The sequence below is a fragment of the Psammomys obesus genome, unplaced genomic scaffold (genome assembly GCF_907164565.1).
Source record: "Psammomys obesus unplaced genomic scaffold, mPsaObe1.curated_primary_1811, whole genome shotgun sequence".
Classification (NCBI taxonomy): domain Eukaryota; kingdom Metazoa; phylum Chordata; class Mammalia; order Rodentia; family Muridae; genus Psammomys; species Psammomys obesus.
In genome coordinates, this window is record NW_026585580.1 from 17874032 (window position 1) to 17890683 (window position 16652).

The following is a 16652-nucleotide window of genomic DNA, read 5'->3' on the forward strand; positions in this document are numbered from 1 at the left end:
TATCTGTGTATCAAGCTTTGTGCCTGATGCCCGAGGAGACCAGATGTGGACCCTGGATCTCCTGGTATGAGCTCTCTTAGCTCTCTTGAGGGTGCTGGGAATCAAACCTCGGGAAGAGCAGCCAGTGTTCTTTTTGAACTGTGTGACTGTCTCTCCAGGTCTTTATTATAACATTTTCATTTCCAGTCACTTGTAGGAAAAGGCTGGGATCAGGTAAGGTGGGGTGAAGTGAGACGCCATGTGCAAGTTCCCAGCATCGGGCGTAGAGATGGGTGTCTTGTCCTCTTCTCATGACAAGATCCTAACTAAAACTCTTAGGTAACAGACTTGGACTTCAAGCCTGCTCCAGGCCTCAGGGCTTGCTGGGGCCTGCAGACATGAATTTCCTGTATGGACCCTAGCGCAATGGACTCCACAGAACGATGCTTCCCACAGGGTAGTGGAAAAGACCAAATGAGATGCTGCACTATTCTCAGTAAATATTGCAATGAGAATGTTTTACCTTCTGTTTTGCTCTTTTCATCCTCCCTTGGATATGGTAGCAGTCCATCCTTCCTTCCTATGCGTTAGTTTGAGGGAGGGGGGATCTGAAAATGTCAGTAAAAATGAAAACTTACCTTAGAGTCTGTGTAACTAGCTCACTGCAAGGTTCATGCCTCTTGTGATTTAAATGGAGCTGTGCTAGGCAGCAAGAGTTAGATCTGGTTGATTTGTTACTTCTGAGATCTGTTATTAGGATCTGGTTTGACAAGGGCTGGTTTTGACCTGGGCTCTTACTTGTTTGGCTCTCACACATTTTTGTAGAGAGAGAAATGTTAAGTCCATTATTAATCATCTCTTTTTTAATTTTTTATTTATTTGCATTACTTATTATAGTTTATTCATTTTGTATCCTGGCTGTAGCCCCGTCCCTCAACTAATCATCTCTCAAATGCCAGGATTCAGTGGGAAGCAGCACAGTGCTTTCTTGTTTAGAGTTCAACATGTGCTCTTCTTTTAGGAATTAGAAACTTTATTTTCTTTCACTATACCTAAACTTTTGTGTTTTATGGAAAAAAAAGAGAAAGTTCTGTATATAACTTTTCTTCTACAAAGGCTTTATTCCTCCTTCATTACAAGCATCGGAACAACCCCACCAAGAGTCTTCAGAACACAACGTATTTCTGCCCAGTTTTAGGTAGGAACATATGCCCATCTGAAGACCAGTCATTTCTACCTATGGAGGAATGTCCAGATTTCTAGTTGTATTTCTATAAAATATTTCAATACAAAATCTTTATATATTTTCAAAGAAAAACAAAATGTCACTCCTTCTACGTAGGGGAAGTGACATTTTTGAAAATCATTGACATTTTTCTACATCAGGGCTGTTTCAAGCAGTGGCATTATTAACTTAATTCAACAGAAATAGAAAAGTCGCCCACAGAGTATGTGGCCAAATTCTGAGTCTAAATGCGCAAATAGGATCAACTTCTCAAGAACTCGCTTGCTCAGATCTGTGCTTAATTACCTGACAGCAGGCCTCCCCAAGTGAAGAATGGGCCTGGAGATGAACTTACACAGCACACTTTAGCTTCCTTTGTATGTTTATGTGGAGAAAGGAGATAAATGCTGGCTAGATATATTTCTAAACATAACCTGTGAATGGATTTAATATATGAAGCAGTCCAGAATGCATTTCTGAATTTTGAAATGTCCCACCTATGGGTTATAAAGGTACTGAGGACTTTTGGCTTTTGTTTTGTTTTGCTTTTGGTAATCTTTAGAGAATCTTAAATCTTATGTGATATTAAGTCTGGATGTGTAAAAGAGGAGTTCAGGCAGAGAGCGTGATGACCACTGCCATCCTGTTTAGTTTTGCTTCATGCAAATTGAAAGGAACCTGAATCTTACGAATATTTAACACACAAACTATCTCCCATACTCTTTCATAGTCTGAATATCAGGGGCTCAGGGCCATCTTCCTCCCTTCCATCACTCTGTCCAAAATGCCAGTGGCATCAACACCATTCCCCAAGCTCCAGATATTTCTTCTTTCATTCCAGGATCTTGCAGCGATCTAAGGGTTTATGAAAACGATTAGGGGTGGTGGGTATTTGGGGGGGACACCATATTTGATTATATCTATGAAATCTGAACATGTTTATGAAATATGAACGTATCTATGAAAGAATTAAAGTGTAAAAATGTGTTTTATAAAATAGTTTTGATTTTAGTCTGAGTCTTATTTGTTAAAAGTCATGTTTGAGAATGATTGACTAATTGTGGAAACCCTGTGTGTGCTAACACACCAGCTCAGACAGCAGCTCATGCCTGTGCCCGCACAGAGGGCTGTGTCGCTCTGAGGCACACAGTGTGCGCTCTGCTCCACCGAGGGCTGGATGGGCCCCGGTGAATAGTAGCTGCAATCTCTTCTTCCTTTGCTGTCCTAATGATTTTTGTGACATCCTCTTGCATCTATACCAGTGATCGCAGCAACAAACTTCTCTTCATGCTTCTGGCTTTGTGTTACAGTTGTTATTGTTAGGGCTTTGGGGATTACTGGGAACTGGAGACCAGGTTCGTCATCAATAGTTAAAGTTTCTGCTTTCCCCGCATTCCTGATTGTCTAGGGCACTGGTCTGTGCTGTTCAGAAACTGGCGACAACGTCCTCCACACCAAGGTAATAAAAACAGCTAGAAATGTTTCTTCGTTTCTGTAGAATCCTTTACAGAAGCCAAGGGAACACAACGGCTATCAGCAGAAAGTAAACCCTTCCATTGAGAAGTTGAGTTACTACTTGAAAGTATTTTTTCAGAGTTTTGCTACATAAGTTTCTCTGGGTCCCAGCAGATCATACCGTCACATCCCTGTAGAGACACAATTTCATCAGCACTGAGGTTCCCTGTATTTTGTGAGCCTCCCTGCAAGGCATGGGGAGCCTAGAGGACCCCTGTTGCCTTAGCTGGGATGAGAAAGTGTGAGCCAATATCTTCGTGGCACATTCTTAAGAGGTTTGCTGAATGAGGCCTGTGCTATTCAACCTTCTTACGTCCCAAGAGACTGGCCCTCACAGCCAGGGTTAATAATGTACCTTGAGGTGACTCTTCAGTTGGAAGATTGCTGTCCTACTGTCCTACTGCCTACTCAGCCTGTTCGACCAACATGCTTTTTTTTTTTTCTTTATGGAAAATTTATTGCAACATTCCAACAGTAAATTACTTTTTCTTTTCACCATCTTGTTCTGCAGCTTCCTTCACCTTTTTTGCTCGGATGCCAAAGCCGGCATTGGACCAGGCCATGCGAAGAATGGCAAAAGCCTTGAAGTTCTTCTCTTCTTCTGTGACAACTCTGGCTTTCTCCTCTTTGTAGACATTCCAGATGGGCATCACAGGTCCTGTTAGCTAGGTGGGCGAGTTACTCTTCAGCAGACCTATCTTCTTTCTTTGGAGCAGAAGGCTGCATGGGGAAAAGTGTGAGCTTGGGGCAGTACTCCTTCAGGTGCTGCATGTTGGCCTGTAGTGACTCGGTGGATTCCTTTCTCCTCCTTGGGGCCACAGAGATGCCCAAGAGCCATGACCCATTTCCTTATGGATACCAGCCACCCGGAGCACCCAGAGTTCTTCTAGGTTTATGCCCCTGCCAGCTCGGAGCTTGGTGTGGCATATAACTGTGTCACCTCTCTGTGGGCCCGGTGGGCCTGGGACGAGGGGCAACGTCGAATGCTTTGCCTGCCCAGATTTGCACCTATGGATATCGCGTACCAGCTGCAGGAACCGAGTGTGTGCTCGCTCACTGCTGCCAATGGAGGTGGGGCTTCAGGGTACCTCCTTTGCAGGAGAACCACCGAGGAGCAGAAAGTTTTGGCCAACCTGTTTTTAAGAGAAGAACGTAACAATCAACCTTAGTTGTCTTGGCTTTGCCATGCAATCAATCTTTTCAACCTAACTAACCACAGCTGTAATCTTAAATCACATACCCCTCCAGGTCCCCGACCCAGAGCAATGAATTTGTACCATTTGCTGAAAACAGCAAATGCAGACGTTGAAAGCAGGCTTCTAAAATGAGTGGCCACCATGAATATTGAACGCAGCATTTGGATACTAAGTGATAAGCAATAGTTTGTGATACTATTGGTTGTGTGGGTCGGTTGGGATCAGTTGGAAATAGTGGCTTACTTAATCCCTTGCCAAACTCTCATTCTTCCCTTGGGATGCTTTCTGTTTGATAAACACAGATCAAAGCCTTTTATTAGGGACAGAAACATGAAAAGATTCACAAAACAGCCTTTACACAGGTAAGATTCAGACTCATACAACAGAGGACTGAAGACACGAGGAGGATGAAGCAGAGAATTGAAATCTGGACTCTTGATTAAATGACTCCAAGGAGAAATACTTTTCTTTCTTTTCTCAATGTGACACAGTATGTTATTCGTGACTCTGAGTTAATCAGTAAAGAGTTTAATATATGAATCTCCATAGTAATATGCCTGATGTCATTAACTTACAAAAATTACTTGCTTTTATGGTTTGGAAGGTTTGGTCCACAATTGAACGGCCTCATGGCAGGGCTCCCTGTCAAAGTGAGGTATCATTGCATGATCCAGCAAATTGTTCACATCATAAGCCAGAAAGCACTGAGGAAGAGCCTTGGTCTGGTAATTCCATAAGAGTTTAGACACCTCGTCACTTGCATACTTGCTAGTAGGCCTGGTTTCCTAAAATGTTCACCATTTTTAAGTCACATGAAGTCACGTTGAGCTCGGCCTGTGGACTGACAAGGATACCCATCCAGGCTTCCCAGCCTAGATAACATCTGTTACCAACACCTTCATTTCAGATTGACTTTGAGATCCATTATTCAGATTAAGAATGAAGAAAGTTGAGGTCTTTGCCCATCATTGGCTATGCTAATAATTCCTACAGCAATTTGCACACCTATAATAATATCTACATTTAGGCACTTAACAAAACTATTGTCTCAAATTTTAGGACAGATAAGATGGAACAGAATTGCCTGGCAGTGGTGGCTCATGTCTTTAATCCAAGCACTCAGGAGGTAGAGGCAGATGATCTCTAAACTTGGGACCAGTCTGGTCACAAAGCAAGTCCCAGGACAGCCAGGATACACAGAGAAAACCTGTCTTCAAAGTAAAAAAAAAATGAAGATATAATAGAATTTTTATCAAAAGTTGTGCCACAGACACACAGTTTAGTGCATGTGTGTACCAGGAAACACCTACACTTCAGCAATGTGACTAAACACATTTTAAAAGAGCAGAGCTAATAAGAGAATAAAAATAAGTTATGCCCACGTGCTATTCGGCAGGGTAAACCGTATATGCGTGTGCTCCACGTATCCTAACAGCGACAAATAAGCACGTTGGACAAAGCAGCTTCATTGACACGGTGAACGTGTGACACCTGAGCGGTGTGTAGATCTCTGAGCTGCTGTGAGCTCGTCCCCAGAACCCGTCCATCTCCAGAACATTCTCAACTGCAGTCATGGCCCCTCTGGAGATCCACGCGGCCGAGAGCTGGCAGAGTCAGCTTCTCCTGTGGAGAGATGTCAGTCACATCTGGTCCCCACTTTTTCTTCTGACCATCCTGGGTTCCGCTTTCTTTCTTTGAGAAGGGATCCAGAAGAACCAGTGGGGTTAATAGAACACCCCACACCAACACATCTGTCATAATTTCTAGTTTTAAATAAAAACCGAACCTCTCCCTTGAAGATAGGCTCCATGCTTTCAGTAACTGTCCTCTGGGATTCCTTCAAATTCCAACAGAGAGGATCGCTGTGCTCTCACCCTTACATGGCATTCTGCTGGTTACACCTGTCTGTCACAGCTCTGGTCACTTCTCTGTTTTGTTTCTATTGGTCTGCATTCACACCTTGGCCCACACTCTCCCCTTCTTCTTAGCTTCCGCCATTGTGTGGCGTGGCTCTCCCCCTCTTCTCCGGAACATCTCCTTCGTAGTTCTGCTGTCTTTCTCTTTGCTGTGGCATCCTTGTCTGTTGTGCAGTCTGGGCTGTCCTCCCTCACTTCCCACAGTTCCTTGTGTACATGTTTCCATCCCTCACGCCTTCTGCCCCACCAGGATCAAGGGTAGAACTTGCTTGTTGAGATCCCTACTCTGATGTCTAACTTGCCTCACAATTTTTACACAGAGAGAAGAGAGCCGTCACTAGAGCTCACTAGATCCACACTCCACCGCCTGGTCACTGGCCTCTCAGCCTTCCTGACAGCAACTAACCTCTCCCTTGTCTGATGAGCCCTCAGGCCAATGCCCTCTGATGGTCTCTGACTTGCAGGATCCTGCATTTCTCTGCAATCAACTCCTCAGCAAGTCTGCTCAAATGCATCTTCAGAATGTCTCCTGAATTTGTGATTCTCCAGTCCTCTCTCCCACTCACACTGTTACTACTTCTTGCCTTCGGTGTAGACATTGACTCCATCTTAAGTTCTTATTTGCCACAGCAAAACCAGAACAACATTTTCTTACCTGTTTTATTTTATTTTTTGTTTGAGACAGAGTTTCATTAGGTAGCCCTTGCTGGCCTTGAACTCACGATGTAGACCAGACTGGCCTAGGACCCTCAGAGACCTGCCTTCCTCTGGCTCTTGAGTGCTGTGGTGAAGGGCATGGCCAACATGCCTGGTTTAGTCAGCCATCCTCTGTGTGCATGCAGAAACACTCTCCCAGCTCAGCATCACTCTGAGGCGTCTGCCAGGCTCTCACACGACTCACACACCTTCATCCCGCACAGGCTTTGTGACGTCAGCAGGCATCCCGCCTTCGTTTCCTGAGGAAAAGGTTTGGGGAGAAACCTTTTGTTGGGTATTCAAATGGCTTACTCCTTTCTGATACATAAGATTTTGCTCTAATGACATGGCTTTGTCACCTCCTCCAAAGGCCGGCCACAGGACTGGAGCTGATTTTTTTTTATAAAAACGAATGAATGAACGACAATAAAAGTCAAATCTAAGCACACATGCCCTCCATTTCATGTTGTACCAATCTGCTATACTTTCTTGTACTTTTCAGTATTTGATATTATCTCTAATTTTTATTCGTTTGCCTATCCCAGCTGGAACATTTGGCTGGAATTAGAGACAAGAACTAAAGCTACAACCAGATACTTGTAGAACCTAAAATTTCTTTTAAGGGAGGCAAGAACTCTACCAGCAAGCTGCAGCTCAGCCATATGCAAAGACATTTGTTCGCTTGGATTTATTTATCAAACTGTCTGTCTGTCTGTCTATCTCTATCTATCTATCTGTCTGTCTGTCTGTCTGTCTGTCTGTCTGTCTATCTATGGCACAATAGGTTTAGTGACAAGTCATTTGATCAGGCTGGTTTTATCTCTCTGAGATTTTAAATGAACATATCTAAGCTTCTTGTTTTCTCTGAAGGATGATCTTAACAGCACAGCCCCCCAAACCAGCACACCTTCATAAAAGATTTCTACAGGGGGCTGGAGAGATGGGTCAGTGGTTAAGAACACTGGCTGCTCTCCTAGAAGACCTGGGTTCAATTCCCAGCACCCACATGGCAGCTCACACCTTCCTATAACTCCAGTTCCAGGGGTTATGAAATCTTCACACAGACATACATGCAAACAAAACAGAAATGCATATAAATTATACATAAGAAGACTTCTACGTAGGGAAGTTGCTCCCCAGGGAATCTGTGGCAGCTTAGCAGCACCGGGGTCATATTCAATTTAAATCGTCTTAGTTGTCAATAAGCGAGAGTAAAAGGGTGATTCGAGGTCTGGGAAGCCTCAGAAAGTGGCGCTCAGCTCTCGGTGATGCCTTTCACTGTGAAGCACGAAGGTGAGTTGGGTCATAATATTAAACGCAGCTACCCTGTACTAAAGCAGGGACATGTCTCCCCACAGCCCCTGCTGCTCTTCACAGGGAGCTTTGGAGGCCTGGTGACCTCATGTCTACACCGAGTGTCCTGATCCTACATACTTGTCCTCCATCAAATAAGGCCTTCTCGCCTTCTGATAGACCAAGCTTCAAAATGTGCTTTGAACTAAAATTTACCAGCCTAGAGAACAAGAACTTAAAATTGTTTCCTTACTTCTATTAAATCCTCCATGAAATGCTAGTGGGCGGCCTCCTTGGCCCAAGCTAGAACGCAAATTACTCATAAGCAGCAATTTCTGAATGTTTGGGTCTTATCGGAGCCTGTCGGCCTACAAACCTGTGGCCTAGCGACTGCATCACTTTGTATGTATTTGTATCACGCGATGGTTATGTGGGTTTTATTACTCCCCACCTCAAGGCATTTCTGCATGTACTGTCTCTTTCTATTCTCACAAGCCGGAAAAATGTTCCGACTTCTCTGTTATCAAGTATCTCAGCTCTACTAGAAAATTAAAAGGTGAGAGAGATTCTGATTAAGAAAACCATTTCCTTTAAATGCAGAAGGAAGGGATAGACAAGTCAAAACCTGAATGTTAATAAATTATTTGAAATGTATGTATTAGAAGAGAGACGCTTAATTAATTATATAAATATAAAAAAGGGACAAGAGCAGCCAGCAGGTTAATAATGAATATTTCAGGAGCCAGTGCTTAAAAATATGTTTCTTAATTATGTTCATTTATGGATTTCTGATAGAGTGTTGAGGGGATAAAATAATTTAAATAGTAGGGTATGATGAATCAAAATGAATTGTGAATGAGAAATTGAGAGCAGACAAAAGTTGTAAACACTATAGTGTTTTTTCTCATGTACACACATCAATAAAAAACATTACACTTTATGAGTTGTAATTTAATGGGGTTTTAGATGTAAAAAAACCTAAACTCTAATGCCTTCCAATGTTTTTGTTATAAATTTGTCTTCAAAACTTAAATTCTCAGAGATCACTCTGTAGCCAAGAATAAGAAATTTGGATTTCCCATGTAAAATAAATAAACAAGTTGCTAGTATTTAAAAGTGGAAAACACACACACACACACACACACACACACACACACACACAACCACCAAAAAACCCCACCTACCTCTGGATCCATCTACCACCACACATGCACAGAACTGTGAAGGACTCCGAGTCCGTGATAGAGGTCTTGCTGTGAACCCATAAATGAATGTCCACAGATGAGGTGAATTCCATTGCTTCTCAGGGGGCCAAGACACTGACCATGGTGGGTTAGTGCCTAACAAGCCCCCATTCCTCATGTCACGTGGATGCTCCATTCTCCTAACACTTCATGGAAGATGCTCAAAAACCTTCAACGCCACAAACAGAATAGTGGTAAGAGATGAGTGAATAATTGGTGTCCCACAGCCATTTAGAAAAAATTAAAAGAAAATAAAAGAGATAGAACTTGGGTTTGGAGATCAACTTAGAGAAATAGTTTTGGCCAATGCTGCCTCCAATTTCAGTAACAAATCTTACCATAGCCCATAGGACTGCATCTTCCGCCAAGTGAAAGAATGCACTTGGCAGGGTTTTTGAAGCTAATCTGGGCGTGTCAATCGACTAAACCTAAAGAAGTCCTAGATTTTGTTTTAAGTCTGAGAGGCTTTCCATTTGTTTGTTTCCTTTCCTTCTGGCCAAGAGTTTTCCAGTGTGGCTCTGAGGTTTCTATCCATGTTCGTGGCTTGGGCTTAGCAGACACCTCCAGCCCCCAACAGAACCTCACCTCTCTCACTCAACCTCAGTTTTTGACTGAGCACAGGATAAGGTGTGAAGGGTGCCTTTTGACTCATATCTGATAGATCATAGATCAGGCTCACGAGGCTGTGATTTATATCTTCCATCAGGCATTAGCACATCCAGGCCCTTATAATCATCTTGCAGACATGAAGAAAACTGAGCCAAAACAGGCTGTGGACAGTCACAACCAGAAAGAATGCTGGTTCTGGGTGACATTTCGGGGCGTTTGACTTAGCTAGTGTTCACTGCCATGCCTCCATGCCTTAGATTTCTTGTTACACAGAACATACCCTTCTTCCCCCTCTTTCAAGACTTCTAATTGATGCTTTTCTGCTGCTTGCTTGAAGAGGTCGTCTCGGTGGACACACAAATGTTGACATGGCCTTTCCCCTGTTGTTAAAAAGAAAAATGTGGTGACCCCTATCATTGCTTCTACTTAGCGATGCACTCCCCTCTCTGAGGTGCTGCTGGGAACGTACAGCCGACAGGATTGCTTTCCTCAGTGATGGAATATTCAAAATTCAATCAGTTTTCAGTTCAAGGAAATAACCGCTAATAAAAAAAATGCTTTTGGATCATTTTGTAAAGCAGAGTATTTTATTCCATATGGCATCCTGCAGGTCCATATGGCTTCGAGGATTAGGGAGGTATATTTGTCAAAATATTCAATCAATTGCAGCCCTTGAAGTTGATAATGTTATGTGTTTGGAGCATACACCGTCCCTGGAATATGGGGAAAGTCAAAGGAGCAAATGCCAGCCAAGCGAGGAGCAGGGCTGAGCGTTCAACTCAGGAGAGAGAGACAAGAAGGAAGAGCAGCCGCGCTGCTGCACTTTACGTCATGTGACCACTAAGACTGAGCTGTGATGCCCTCGCCACGGCCAAAAGGGATGTGTTCTAAGGTTTATTCAAAGAAGAATGGGAAAGGAACGTGCCGATTACTTCATGTTCCGATTGGCGTACTTTTAGAATTTCAACCCCGTATAAAGCAGTTATCTTGAAACATATATGACACACATGAAATAAACTTAAACACCTTCAAAGGATTTGTCCAACTCTATTACCATATCCTTATCGTTATTGTCAGTGCTGTCATCCTCCTTCCTGTCCCACCTCCCTGTTCAATTTCACATCAATGCTTGTTCTTAACCTGTGGGTTCAGTTTGAGCTGTGACTGATACCAGCACTATTGTATAAACCCAAGAGCTAGAGGAGAACAGTTGGTCACGTGACCACATCCTCCCAGGCACTTGGCACCTTGTATGTCATGTTTGGGGTCCTGCCTTTCCCTTTCCTGTGAGTAAGGACACAGCTCAGAAGGCCTGGCAGAGCTTGCTGAATAACAGGTCTGTGCACCTGTGCACGGTGATAAAACACACAAACACAGCAAGGTGTATGCATTTTAGATGATTCTCCTTCGAGAGTAAAAGGAGAAGACAGGGTTCACACACCCCTGACAGCTTACTGCCAGAAACACAAGGTCGGATCTACCTGCAGGAAGAAGGCTCAGCTCACCCATCAGTCAAGAGATGGGCAGGATAAGTCTGCAAGGCACTGTAGGGCAGAAAGACACCGATCTTTTTTATTTTTTTATTTTTTATTTTTTGCCTTTATTTTATTTAAAATTAACCACTGTTAGGTCAGAAGGCAGGATGAATTGAATACAAATTTAATGAAATGCAATGTTCAGGGGTTTGGCTGTTTATACAAAAGAATTTACATTTGAATAAATTCAAAATAGAATTCTCATCCTCAAAGGTCTTCCTGCTGATTGAGACAGTGAAACTGGAAAGGCATGAAGGTTAACCATGTCCTGGGACTACTGCCAGAAGCCATGATTTCAATCTTTAGACCCCACAAGGACCCACATCTGGGTTCAGCTTACACACAGATCAGCAAGACAGTGTCTTGGTAGACACTGTGAAACTAGTCACAGACTGGGTTGGTGTGAATCTGAGGAGCCTGTCCTGCAAAGACAGGATTGGTGAAAGTCTTCCTTCCCTGAAATCAGACTCCGTTCCGTGGTGTCACATCCCATATCGAGGCTACTTCTAGAGTGTCACAGGTTCATGTGATGCATGTGCTCACAGTTCGCTCCAGCAGCATCAGCTACGCAGACACGCGTGAGGGCATGGAGCATAGCACTATGGGAGGTCACGACACGCCGTTGACTTTTCCAGACCTTTCACACTCACGGAAAACTTTCCCAATATTCCCAAGTTCATTGATTTTGTTTTTCTTTCTTGGAACCTTTAAGACTGAACACATTAGTGGCTCCCTAGATTCTGTGGACTCGTTGCTGCTTAGCTCATGTCTCAAATACTTGCCAGCTCTTGAAGACAGACATGGTTGGTAGTTGCTTTCATCTTAGGTGCTGTTGTCCCTGCTTTGCAGCTTGAGTCATGCTGAACACATGCTAAGTTGACGACATGCTCTGGAGCACCGAGGCCTGCAAGTCTGCATGCTGCATCATTGCTTGCTGTGACATACGCTGAAATAAGGCATTCATTCCTGTGTCTCCTGCCACCATTCCGCGTCCCTTTGACTTCCCCGGGAGACTACCTCTGCCAGAACGGAATCTGTCAGAATTCTGGAATCAGCAAAATCTGGTATTTATTAACTTGAAGCATTAGTCAAGTGATTCTCCTTCTATGGGTTAAAAATGGGAATTATACAATTTTCTTATCTGTGTTGGAGAAAATTAACCAAGATTGTGAAGTGAACAGGCCTAACATGGAGGTATGGATGGGATTTTAAATGTTATCCCCTTCGTTGTGCTAAGAAACAATATTTTTCCCTTTAAACTTTGTCCTCAGATAACATTTATTTCTTTGCTCTTTAATGTTGTTTTATTGTTATGTGTTTTATATTTTAATATATTTTCATGTCTAAGAACACAGCATAAATGCTTTATTTGACAACAAAAAAACTTTGTTCTTCCTGGAACCAGTTTCTATTTCCCTGGAGGTTTCATGTGTGTGTGTGTCTGTGTGTGTGTGTGTGTGTGTGTGTGTGTGTGTGTGTGTGGATGTGCTATCTGTTATGAAACCTCTATATTTTCAAATATTCGGATCTTCTCCTTTCTTAATGATGGGTCACGGCTCTCAGTTATCTTGTTCTCTTCACATTTACCACACACAGTAAGAGACACCGTGTAGTGCCCTGACTCCTTTGTTATTTAGCAAGTTTTTTCCGTCAGATGTTATAGCTTAGATTCTTAAATTCTTTCTTCTATACCACTATTGGTTATATATTTTAGCTAAGGCTTTAATCATTTTGCATTAAGGATGGACTTTCTGAACATTTGCCGTAAGACGGTGCTCAGTTGCGGACTGGCAGGCAGCTCGGCGGTTAGAAACACTTGCTTTTCTTTGAGATGACCTAGTACCAACATGGCCACTCGCAACGGTCTGAAACTCGAGTTCCAGGGGCCCCAGGGCCCTCTTCTGGCCTCCACGGGCACTGCACGGACATTCCACACATACACACATACATTCAGGAAGACACCAAAACACATAAAATAAGCAATCCTAAACCCATAAGAGTAAATAAATGATCCTAAAAGGTAATTTAAAAGATGGTCATAAGGCTAATATGCATTCATAGTAATTTGTATTGCTTTTGCTGTGCAAACTTTCCAGTCTTACAGCGTACATTCACCCGTAGAAGCTGCGCCTTCTCAGATGCCGTAGGACAGCCTGCCAGGGAGGCTTCACCGTCACGTGGCTTTCCCGGATGATGTTTCTGGACACTGTCGCTTTCTCGGTGGCAGAACAGTGCTTCAGACCACTTCAGAACAGGAGCAAGATGGACAGCGCTCTGCATCTCCTGCAGGCCGCACACAAGGGGTTGCCAACAGTCTTGGAAAGCGCTGTCCCCCTTTGGGTTTTGATTTTAGCTGGAGGCCTCTTCACGGTGGCTCAGAGGCGTTCTTTGAAACGTGACCTAGCCCAGGGATTGCGCAGCAGCCACTTTACCTCAGGGATGCACTAAAAGGTGTTATCTAACTGAAATGTAAATCACCGTTCTTGAAAACAAATCACTGACGGAGATAACAGGACCGCAGGGCAGCGTGAAGCATCAGAAGGCCATTCCAGACCCATTCCTTTCAGGTCCAAATTGCAGAGGCACTGCTATGGAGGGTAATAGGGGGCTGTGGAGGCATGCTGATTACAAGGCGAAGGTAAACAACGCTTTTAGAGGCAGCATCTGAACAGAACACACACAACATTAATCAGCTGAATTCAAAAGGGGCTCACAGGAGGAAGTGGTTTTCCCGTGTGCCGAGCTCTAACTAGCCTTGAAGATGGCCACACAGACCCCGGGTTAGAACATCATTATTATCTTAATCCTTTACTGCTCATCATGAGCTGATGTCGACTCGTAATTGCTAGTCCACTTGGGGGGGAAATCGCTTTCTTTTGGTACGTGGCAACTATGGAGTATTTATTGTTAGTGCCCTTTGTGCTGATAATATGAGCAAAGCCTGAGATTTCAAGGGACTGACAAGGAAAGATGAATTAATCAGTGTCTCCTTCTCGAACTTTCCCTTTGATAGACAGGCACTGAACGTTTTTATTCTGGGATGAGAGGGCCACATGTGGGATATGGGATGAATTCATGTCTAGGAAAGTTTCTAAGTGCTGGGCTCCTGTGCTTGGAGGGGTGTGTGTGTGTGTGAGCCGTGTGTGTGTATGTGTGTGTGTGTGTGTGTGTGTGTGAGCCATGTGTGTGTGTGTGTGTGTGTGTGTGTGTGTGTGTTATCAGCTTGTAGCAAAATAGTGACATGGTGTGTCACAGGAGAGACTGAGGGCTAGTAATCGTGGGTCCCTAAGGCAGGTGCCTGCCCTACAAGGTAACAACCTAATACCTGCTCTGTCCAAAGAGCTGGTTGTCTCAGCAGCTCCACCCTGGTACCAAGGGTGCCACTTTAGAGGTTCCTGAAGAGCCTCTGGTCCCTAGTCAGTGGCAGGAATATAAAATGCTGGCTCCGCGCTCAGAGGAAGAAGGGGAGGCAGCCTCGATGAAGATGTTCAAGAAGCAAAGGTGATAACCTCGCTTCTGCCATGGATTTGACTCTGGACTGCTACCTGAAGGTGCCCCTATGTTAGGGGGTGTGGATGTTGTCTTCATTTCTTCAGATGAGGGGATAAGGTAAGAAAAGTACCCAAACTTAGCAAATACGTGGCTTGGGCTGAGCCCAGATCCCTTCTAACTAACTATCCCTCAGCCTAGGCCTGGAAGCTTCCAGCCTCCATATGATGTAATCTTTCCCAAGCCCATACTTTGAAGGCTCCAGTTTCCAGCCTCTGTCTGCTAACCTAGGCTTAGAATGTTTTCTGTCACTCAGACTTACTGCTGAAGAAACTCACCCTTTCCAGTTCCTTCTGAACTCTGGCTGGCTGCTTCAGCTTAGGCCCAAAACTCCTCTCCAACCTGACAGATTCAAGTTGGCTTCTTTAGGCTTCTCACTGAATTTCTCTGCTTGCAAAAATTGCTCTTGAACTCCACTAACTAAATTGCACCAAACTGCCTACCCCAAAGTCAACAGAACTGTACTAACTTCGCCAAACTGTACTGACTGCATGAACTCTATTGTATGTCTGTCCTGACTAACTCTCTCTGCACTACTCTTAAGTAATCTTTCTTGGGCATATTCCATCTCTGACTCATCCTGTCAAATCTTTCTCTGATTCCTCATTTTGCTGTCCCTCAACTAGACATTATTGTTTGGGATTAAAGGTGTGCTTTATCTGTATTCCAGCCAGGGGGAAAAAGCTGTACTCTAGGGGAGTGTCCAAATTCCATCCGGATCACACAGACCAAGGTCTTTGGACTTGATCCCTTGCCAGAGCAGCCGTGTTGCTGGATTTAATCTCTACACATGTGAGGCTTTCCCCATCAATTAAGTCAATCAGGCCCGTTGTTCAGGAGGAGGTCTTCACTTGGGTGATTCTAATTTGTGGCAAGCCAACAGTAAAGGCAACCATCACGGTGAGGCTGTCTAGGGTGTGACAGGTGAGCTCAGTACAATGCGTACCTGACAAGCACGGGGATGGCTGAGACAGGATAAATTGTGTGGCGGGAGGTGATTTTATAGAATTACTTATGTGACTCTTAACATGTCTAGAGAATACAATTTCTAGTATAGTTTTCTGCTATTCAAATAAAGCCTGACATGGGAATAATTATTCTAAACGCACTTGTTACAACAGTAATCTCAAAAAAAAGGGGGAGGGGGAGGGCAGAGTAAATGTCTCTCCTACACCTCAATTCTTAATATTTATGTTCTAAAGAAATTAATACTTTTAAACAGTTTACTTTGTCACATTGCATTTTAAACCCCCAATCCTTCCTCAGTGTTCAATATACACAGTCACATTGCTAATTTTTGGCCTGATTTTCAACATTATATATTTTACTTTTATTACAAAAGCTTACTTCTACTTATAGCAGTTCTGTTTTTTTTGTTTTGTTTTGTTTTGTTTTGAAAATACCCCTTTCCCTTTTCTTGTTTTGTTTTTTTTAATTTTGATTTTTATTATTATTAATTAATTCAATTTACATCTCGGTCATGGTCATACATCTCCTCCCCTCCCAGTCCACCCTCCCTCCTGCATCCCCTCTTCCCTATTTCTCAGAATAGGGGAGACCCCCTCCCCAGACACCCCAGTTCATTTATTCTCATGAGGACTGAGTTTGTCTTTATCCCTGTGGCCTTGTAAGGAAGTCAGGGGAAGTGATCAAAAAGCAGGCAACACAGTCCATGTCAGAGATATCCCCACTTCCTAATTCAGCCTTCGTGAAATACTTTATTAAATTACTAATCAGCCCTACTCAATTAGCTGCTCACCCCATCCCTTCCTCCCTCCTCTCCATTCTATAACAGTTTATTGAAGAATGCATGGTGTTTATTGTGAACACCATCATAAACCATTGTCCCAGTCACAAACGTTCAAGATCTAGTTAGAGAGGCAAGGTCAAAACAA

The 16652-nt window shown here is 43.5% G+C and overlaps 1 pseudogene; it reads right to left on the reverse strand.

Annotated features, from left to right (window-relative positions):
* Positions 1-3198: 3198 nt before the first annotated feature.
* Positions 3199-5489, reverse strand: LOC129677454 (60S ribosomal protein L13-like; annotated as a pseudogene).
* Positions 5490-16652: the final 11163 nt, after the last annotated feature.